Below are 7331 nucleotides of genomic sequence, written 5' to 3'. Positions count from 1 at the left end.
TTCTATGATGGAATAAAAAAGCAAATGCTTCACATTATAACAATCTCGGATGATGCACGAAGCACACTAGGCAGAGCCGAAAGGTCTGAAACACAAGAGAACGAAGAAAGTGTTAACACGAAGGATGGCAATCCATTATGCAAAACGGTGTTTGTTGATTGTGAAGTTGGTGACTAAAGGTTAAAAGTTAACCTAATGTAACTCTAGCATAAGAGAATTGGATAGCGGAGAACTGCAAATAGAGGCTTTGGCTGCCACAAACCGGCGGACTAGCTATACCTAAAGAATGATGCAGCTCCCAATATATGCAAACAAGATAATGCAATCTACATGATTCTATTCAATGGACAACAAGATTAAACTTCTAGAACAGTTTCGATCCACCAAAAAAGTGTAATGCCGCAAATATTATCCTAAGAATGGGTGTCAATGACATGGATTTCGATCCAGTTCAGAGTCAATTCAATGATACACTAAAGAAAATGCAAAGCAAAGTCCCCAATTCGATTTACCTAACTATGAATTAGCAATCACTACCACTACCGAATGAGCCCCTCACTCCACCCGATGTCTTTTTGGGATGAAGTTCGAGTCTTTGCCAGCTGTGTGAACACTTCTTGGCAGTCACTACCTGAAGGCAAAAGAACCATGAAAGGATTCGCCATAAACTAGCATCAAGCCATAACAAGAGTACAAACCTCAATCCCAAAAAGAAATAAAAATTAGAGAATACCAGAAACTTAAACCATTAACTATACCTTATTACAGCACTTCATTGCTACTGTACGAAGCACTCTCATCATATACCTACAATATCAGCAATAAAATATCATTAGTACTAGCTAATAAGCAGCAATTAAAACAGTGTCATACCTCATTGGTAAAAATACTTACTAGTGAATCATCTTCAATGATCATGTGATCATCCAAGTCATTATCAAATGTGTCATTTCCACGGCCTTCTAACTGTGAAATGCCGCGACGAACACGACAAGTTGTTTGACTGTGGCCCTCCATGCCACACTGTTCACATCGATGTTTTCTTTTATTGGACTGTGAAGCCCCCTTTTGTCCTACATTTTCTTGGGTCTCTTGGCATGCTATGTCCCAGATCATTGGTTGTAAGCCCAGCTCCAAAAGCATTCACTTGTACATCATCTCTTACACTATATGCATCATTGACCAACTCTTTTTGTGCAGCATCTTCCTCCTTAAATTGTTTCAACAAATTTATAGCCATTTCTCGTGTAAAGATAAATCTCTTGTTATCTTAGCAAGAAAATTTGGCTAGTTGTCTAAACCAATCCATCAAACAACCGTATTGATTGAGCATCAAAGAATCCCAATGAAATTCGATCGTATTTTGCAAACCTACTTTGGCAGTCTTGGTCCACCGAGGCAAGACTAATGACCTTGGCAACTCTTCTATATCTTCATGCACCAAGAAACAAATTATGTGTTCACAAGGTATGCCAAATGATTCCATTATCATACATGAACAATTGAATTCCATCTCAATGTCACAACAGAATACACGCCACATCTCATTTGGCGTTCAGTCCAAACCGACAAAGTAAATCACATAAGAGTCAGTTTGCCTCATATTTATCAACTTCATTGATGCTGCTCGTACAAGGATTGGTTGGAACATATAAAATATTGATAGGGTGTAGACATTGGCAGCACTCCTCTCTAACTGTTGAAAACAGGTTTGCATACTGGGTCTCCCATTCACAGATGTGAGGTCATTCTGGACCTCTTTCCACCTTATATAGTCGACACATAGATTAAAGTGTTGAATGAACTCAACCAGATTGTACCTTGAATTGACATACTTTACAATGATTGAGTTTAATCCCTCGCACCGAGAAGTAGTCCGAAAACCAGCAAAAAACTTCCCTCTTATATGTGTAGTTTGTAAGACCCAAGACTTTTGGAAAAGTCCTATTTTGAACAAATCTCAAACCATATATTTATTTACAGTTTTAATTTCATAAATTATCTTACTGAAGGTAATTAAAGGTAGTTTTGATTAATTGGATTTGAAATAAAATAAGATTTTATCTAATTTTACAATTATTGAGTTATTTTATATATTTAAATTGTAAAGTTGGTAGTTGTGAAATAATAAGAATTTTTATATGATTTGGATTAAATAATTAATATTTTAAAATATTGATACTACTATTTTGGAAAAATAAAGGATTTAATTATATTATTTCCAATTTTTGGATTTGAACACTAGTGAAGATAATTTGTAAAATTGATGAGCAAATAATATTTCCTACATATAAATAGTGTTGGATTTAATTGGAGTTTCAATTACTATATTATCCCTACTTGTGTTTGAAATTACTTAAACTACCCCTAGCTTAACACTAACCCTAAGTTTCAAAAATAAAACCCTAATCCTATACCCATGAACCGCCACCTTTCTTCTTCTTCCCTTAGCAACTTGCAACAACTGCTGCTAGGGGTGTAATCGGTTCGGTTTGGTTCGGTTTTGGACCGAAAACAAACCGAACCGACCTGATCGGTTGAATGTTAATATCAACCATTCGGTTGGCTACTTTTTGGACAACCGAACCGAACCAACAGCGGTTTGGTTCGGTCGGTTTTTTCGGTTTTTTTATACCTAATAAATAGAATTTAAAATATCATAAAATAAAGTTTAAAACCTTCAATAAACCAGAATAACAAGAGTATATCACATCCAAATCCAGTACAAATTCAACTTAATTAAATATAAAACAAAGGCAATTAAAAATGTCTAGCAAAACAACAAAAATAAACACTCTTTAAACCACAACAGTCACTTTAAAACAAATAAAAACCAAATAGCCAATCAACCACCATGCTTAATCTGAATCCACTCCACCAGTGCTAAAAGTCAATTCTGAAGCAACAGTCGAGATTGGCATTGCTAAGACATCTCTAACTTTTTGGGATAAGATAGGATCTTGCTAGAATTTACTTTCTACCAATTCAATATGTCAAAAGAATTTTGATCACAAGGCTTCTCTAAACCATCCATCAAATACAAATCCACCTCATTCTTGTTGATGATCTCATGAAAATGCACCTCCTTAAAAAAATCACCAGCTATGTCGCCATCAGGTACTCCCACATCTGATGCACCATCCATTGTTGTTGAAGTAAAAGATCTTCCCCCATTATTTGTATTCATATAGCATTCAAACATCTTGGAGAAGGTTTCTTTCACTTTTGCACCCAAAAAATCAGCATCATCCTTATCATATAGCTTTTCAAAGCTAAAGTTCACAAACTTCAACTTGTATCTAGGATCAAGAACCATAGTAACAGAAATCATCATATTGATATTTTTTATGTTACCCCAATACTTGTCATACTTAAGCTTCATCCTCTCAGCCATACTCCCAAGTAATGGATCTCAACTACCACAAGAAGCTTTGAACACACGCAAAATCTTATAAAACTCATGAAAATATTGAGAAGAAGTCACAAGCAAACTACCAGACACACTCTTTGTAACATCATGAAAAATTTTCAAGAATTCCATAAAGTGTTTTGCATTGTCCCAATCAATATTCCTCGGAATACCACCTTGCATTAGAGCATATTCTGTATCTCTCTCCCCTAGCCTCTTGAACGCCTTTTGAAACTTCAAACCACTTTCAAGCATGGTGTATGTAGAGTTCCATCTAGTGGGAACATCGAGTTGGACAGTACACTTGTCTTGTATCCTAGCTTCCTTAATGAAATTTTTGAACCTATTCATACGACTAGGGGAAGCACGCACATATCTAATAGCATTTCTTATCTTGCTAATAGATTCATGCATCTCTTTCAATCCATCATTAACAACAAGATTAAGAATATGTGCACAACACCTAACATGCAAATGCTCTCCTTTCAAAGGATGTAAATTCCAATCCTCCATTCTAGTTCTTAGGTAAGATATTGCAGTATCATTAGAACTAGCGTTATCAACAGTAATTGTGAACACTCTAGATATCCCCCACCCCAAAAGACATCTCTCAATCTTTCTACCAATTGTTTCTCCCTTGTGGTTTTTAATAAGACAAAAATTAATAATCCTCTTTTGCAATTTCCAATCATGATCAATGTAATGAGCAGTGAGACACATATAATTCAGATTTTGCACAGAAGTCCAACAATCAGTAGTTAAACAAACAGATTGATTCGGTTGCTTGAACACAGTTTTCAGCCTATTCTTCTCACTAATATAGAGATTCCAACAGTCCTTAGCAACAGTAATCCTTCCCGAAAGTGGAAATCTAGGTTGCACAATACTCATATAGAATCTAAATCCCTCCCCCTCAACAAACTTGAATGGTAGCTCATCAACAATTATCATCCTAGCAAGGACTTTTCTACACATTTCAGCATCAAAAGTAACTGCAGTAAATACCCCTTCACCCTCTTTTTTTTGTTGGAAGGTAAGGATTGTTTGACTAGGGTCACCCGACTCCCTAGGAAATTTTTTACATTGGTTCAACAAATGATAACGCATATTAGTTGTACCATTTCTATGAGAGTCACATGCATATGATGCACCACACCAATTACATTTAGCCCTAGGATGTGATAGCTTGGACTTAGGATCCCTTGTAAAGTGTTCCCAAGTCCAAGATCTAGGTCTAGAAGGTTTTCTGTTACCTTCATTAGCTTCATCCTTGCTATCCTCTTCATCAGTTTCCACAGTGCTTGGAGATGGATTTGTTGGAGTTGCTCCCGGAGTTGCACCCACATTAGTTGAATGAACCTTCCTCTTCTTTGATCTAGGATGGGGCGGGGGTTTGGTAAGCACGCCGCTGTCCGTTGAAGAACGTACCGCGGACTCAACAATTTCACCCCCAATGAGAGGCGTCCGCTCACTGGGCACCTCATTGCTTGTTGGCTGCATATATATATAAACAGAACAATGAAAAATTAAGGTTTTTAATTCATGAATAGCACCAAAAGTATTGTTTCCAGCAACAAAACAAGCATCATTAACAGCTCTAACAGTCCACCAAAACAAGCATCATTAACAGCTCAAACAGTCCACCAAAACAAGCATCATTTAATACTCACCAACTGCCATATAATCAACAGAATTTAAATTCCTTAACAGCTCTAACAGTCCACCAAAACAAGCATCTTAAAAATTTAAGGAATAAAAGGTGAAGGAAGTAAATGAGATCAATCATCATATGGGACAGGTATTCCTGTAAGCATTGATTTCATGCCAAGAACATGTTTCATAAAATGGCACCAAAGAGAAATAGGAACAAATTTTTAACATCCTTTTCAACAATTCCAAGTAGCAATATGAAATAATATGCAATTTCACTTTCAAAACCATGACAGATAAAAAACAACTTTCAAAACCATAATGGAGTACAAAATTAGATGATAGATAATTTTAAAAGATGTGAAAAGAAATAAATTTAAATCTTTTAAGTTTATTTATCTTGTATCGAATACATATTAAAATTATAAATTATAAATTTTTAATTTTTTTATTAAATAAAAAATTTAAAATTTTCAATTAATAATAAATTTATCATGTGCTTTAAATTATGTACTCTTCAAAAATTTATTTACATTACATGTTTATATACAACGAAGATTAGTTTCAAATACTTGTTCCTAATAAAATTTCGAATCCTAGCGAGGTCTTTTTAGAACAACCAGCTTTGAAAGTTTTAGAGAAATCATAAGGAACTATATTCCCATCTTTAATGATCAAATAACAGCCAAATAACTTCAGCGTAAACAAGCTCTTTGATTATTAACATAAATATTTTTACATTTTAATCAATGTAAGGATGTTGAAAAGACCAAAGGAACCAGTAACACTTCACCCAATTTAATTTGTGTTCAAAGTGTTTCAACAATCATATATAAAAGGGCTTCAAAGTTACTACTTTTCTGTTCATATATTTGATAGAGTACACAATATTTTTGCAATATAGAAATGGATTCTACTATCTTTATTCAACCACATAGTCATGCAAAAAGTAAATTCTTTATCGCCAACTACAAAAAGTAAAAACAGATACCACGATCAGATTGCATAGTAACAAAGAATTTTCTTGGAATTGAAGTTCATAGAACAGATTCTATGCAGTTTGTCCCAAACAAAATATATAATAGACCTTCTATCAAAATTGGGAATGAGTGAAGCTAGTCCAATGCCTATCTCAATGTATTCAATGAATGTCTTTATTTTTCATATTACCTCACAAGCAATGTATTCAATGAATGTCTTTATTTTTCATCCAGGAAAAAAATTAAAATAAAAAAATAAAGCGATGCATTATCTGATTATCTTGTGAGTTCTTGATGCAGCCAATACAAACAGAATTTCTAGCTACAGAATTTCTAAAAAACATAACCACAAAGGCACAAACAGAATTTCTCAAAATCATAACTACAAACAGAATTTGTAAAAACAATTGTTCAGGTTAAATCAAGCACAATATCACTAAACAGAATCTCTAACAATAATTGTTCAGAATTTCTAACCTCCGAAGAAGACATTGTGGAGTTGCTTTCTACAGGAGATGGCTTGGTGACAGGAGTGCTGCTCGGCGCTCGATTTGGACTGCGACGGCCACTGGAGTCTTGCTTGGCGACTGGACTGCTGCTCTGTGACAGGACTGCTTCTCGGTGAATGGATTGCTCCTCGGCGACGGCGACCCAGCGAGGCAGCGACGGCAACCCAGCGATGGCGACCCTGCGAGGCAACCCTGCGACGGCGATGACTGAAGACAAGAAGAGAGGAAGAGAAGCTAGGGTTCTCCTTTAGGGTCTCCTTCTCTCGAGCATGGTGGAATCGAAGGTGGAACTGTGGAAGTGTGGAACCGTGGAAGAGAAGAACAGAGGAAGAAAGTTAGGGCTCCGGATTCATTCGCGTAAAAGAGAGGAAGAAGGCTACGGTTGTGTGTAAAGTTGCCCTTTTATACCTAGGTTAAAGGGTAACTTAGTAAAAACACACTATTGAACCTTCATTTTTCGGTTCGGTCCGGTTCGGTTCGGTTTCTGCCGAGTCAACCGAAAACCGAACCGAACCGATCGGTTTGCTTCGAAAAAAACCAAAAAAAACCGATTTTTTCAGTTTTCTAATCGGTTGTTGTAAAATTCGGTTCGGTTCTGCGGTAATTTTCGGTCCGGTTCGGTAATTTACACCCCTAACTGCTGCTGCCCCTCTCTACCCTAAACACATAGCCGCAGCCTTCCCCAAATTAACCAGCAGCAACGGCTGCAAAGATGAAAGAGAGAAAGAAAGAGAGATCGGGCAGAGAGAGAGAGAGAGAGAGAGAGAGAGAGAGAGAGAGCAT

This window comes from Arachis duranensis, chromosome 5, assembly GCF_000817695.3.
Source record: "Arachis duranensis cultivar V14167 chromosome 5, aradu.V14167.gnm2.J7QH, whole genome shotgun sequence".
NCBI classification, from domain to species: domain Eukaryota; kingdom Viridiplantae; phylum Streptophyta; class Magnoliopsida; order Fabales; family Fabaceae; genus Arachis; species Arachis duranensis.
This window is presented reverse-complemented; position numbering follows the sequence as displayed.